The sequence below is a fragment of the Nicotiana attenuata genome, chromosome 7 (genome assembly GCF_001879085.1).
Source record: "Nicotiana attenuata strain UT chromosome 7, NIATTr2, whole genome shotgun sequence".
In the NCBI taxonomy this organism is placed as follows: Eukaryota; Viridiplantae; Streptophyta; class Magnoliopsida; order Solanales; family Solanaceae; genus Nicotiana; species Nicotiana attenuata.
In genome coordinates, this window is record NC_031995.1 from 97,845,648 (window position 1) to 97,848,005 (window position 2,358).

The window sequence follows — 2,358 nt, forward strand, 5'->3', positions numbered from 1 at the left end:
GGGGGTTCTAGTACATAATTATGCAAGAAAAGAAAAGGGGATTAAAAAGGCGCTTACTTTACTTCAATGGTAAAAAGCTATACTCATTAGCTCATTGGAAACTGATGGGAGAATGAGGCATGGGAGAGACAACAGAAGAAGCAAGAGCTCTGCAAATTCTTGGATTTTTTGCTTTTGTTTCAATTTTTGATTGAATTTGGGGCTTTCTTAAAAGGCTTTATAGTTGGGCTTGGTTTTGTCCTGGCCCCCTTGAGGCACGTTTTAACTCGAGATATTCTTTTTTAGGAGGCATTTGCAGAAATGGCCCTTTATGGCTAAATCTGTCTAAAAAAAAAAAGGACAAGTTACACATTTGATCGATCCACCAAAAATAAGTATATTCGCTTTCCAAATATAAAAATAAATATATATAAAATATATATGTTACAGTATGTATAATATGTGTCAATATACAAAAAATATATTTTACTGGCTATTTTTTTGAGTGGCTATACTCGTAAAAAAGGCATTCCGGTGCACTAAGCTCCCGCTATGCGCCGGGTCCGGGGAAGGTATGGACCACTAGAGTTTATTTTACGCGGTCTTACCCTACATTCTGCAAGAGGCTATTTTCACGGCTCGAACCCGTGACCTCCTAGTCACATGATAACAACTTTACCAGTTACGCCAAGGCTCCCCTTCAACGGCTATACTATGTAATTTTTCTAAAAAAAGGTTAATTATACTTCAATTATTTTTAGGTTTAGTCAACTGGATTAATGGGGATAGAATTTAAAGAGTGACCTTGAGAAAAGGTAACACGGTGCAAATAATTTTTTTTTTCTACAAAAGCATGGCCATAATATTAACAAGGAATTTTTACCTAATACCCTTTTAAAAATTATATTCCATAGCTACTTTTTGATTTTTATAGCCAAATATCTATTTATGGTTACCTCCTACCCTTAAGCCATAAAATGCTCTTTGTATTATTTTTCTCTCACATTCTTTCATATTTTTGACGCTTTCTTCTCCTCTTTTTCTTCCTTGTTATTTCCTTGTACGCACCAAAAACCTATAAGCTTTCTCCTTCTTCTTGCTCAGAAAATCAGAAAAAGCCCCAAATTCAAAAAATGGCATCTTTCGCAGAGGCACCACCGGGGAACAAAGCAGCAGGGCCAAAGATCTTCAAAAGACCATGTGTGCTCCAAATTTTGAGAGTTTCGAGTCAGAATCGCGGCTCTCTTGACGAGACGACATTAGGGGTGCTCTTGAACAAAGACGACGGAGTTTGGGGCTGAGCAACTTGAAAGAGTTGAGGGTTTTTGCTCGACGGCGAATTCGCCGGAAATTAGGGTTTGTTCTTGAACAAAGACAACGGAGTTTGGGGCTGAGTAACTTGATTTTTTGTTAATATATTTCAATGTATTTTCAATGTATCACGCTGTATTTTCATGTATTTCATTGTATTCATTGTCTTTTTTTCATTGTAATTCAATGTATCTCGCTGTATTCCATGTATTTTATTGTATTCACTATCTTTTTTTCATTGTATTTCAATATATCCCGATGTATTCTATGTATTTCATTGTATTCACTGTCTCGTTATATGCCATGAATGTATTCATATATATATTTTTTAATTAATGTAATTTATGTATTCAGATGTATTATATAATTTTTCTAAAGATTGCTATATTTTGGGTTTTTTTTTCGGTTGAGAATCTTTTTTATAACTGGAAATACACATTTTGTGTGTTATAATTGAGTTTGTTGAGTTATATTAGGAGTCTATTATGTTAATTGATTCACTTTCCGTTTAAAAACAGTGTAATTCCCTGTTTCACGCCGTGAATACAGTCGAATACAATAATCTGTCCAGCTGTAATCCCTTGTTTCACGCCATAAATACACTCGAATACAACAATTGATTAGCTGGACTTCCCTGATTCACGCCTATTTTTGCTACTGTATTCATGAATACATTAGCTTAAATACATCTATTACATCTTATAACAATAGAAAACGTATCTACAATCCGTAATATAGCAAATGGTATCTATAGATAGCTAATTACCACTAAAAGATAGTGATTTATGAAAATTTCTCTATTAACAACTAGGAGCCCTTTTGGGTTAACTGAATGAAAGCCGCTTTATGCACTAAGCTTTATACGTGCTGAATATGATTTTATGATTAAACAATTACGTATCTATATTTCTATATATAAAAGTGGGCAATAAGAAAGTGAGGTGGCACCTCTCTTAGACCAAGAATCATATTTATCTTTTTTCTCCTTTTTTTGGGATTTTTCATCATTCTTTCAGTTTATTTTATAAAAACTAAACAAAAAAATTTATTTACATAACTCACAACTTC

At 33.6% G+C, this 2,358-nt stretch overlaps 1 protein-coding gene across 1 annotated transcript in view; it reads right to left on the reverse strand.

The window, feature by feature from the left end:
- The window catches only part of LOC109229543 (N-alpha-acetyltransferase MAK3), a 4,145-nt gene extending 3,959 nt beyond the window's left edge, over positions 1 to 186 (reverse strand). Inside the window, exon 1 of the mRNA XM_019395019.1 lies at positions 58 to 186. The gene's annotated coding sequence lies outside the window, so the exon portion shown is untranslated. The remainder of the gene's footprint in view (positions 1 to 57) is intronic.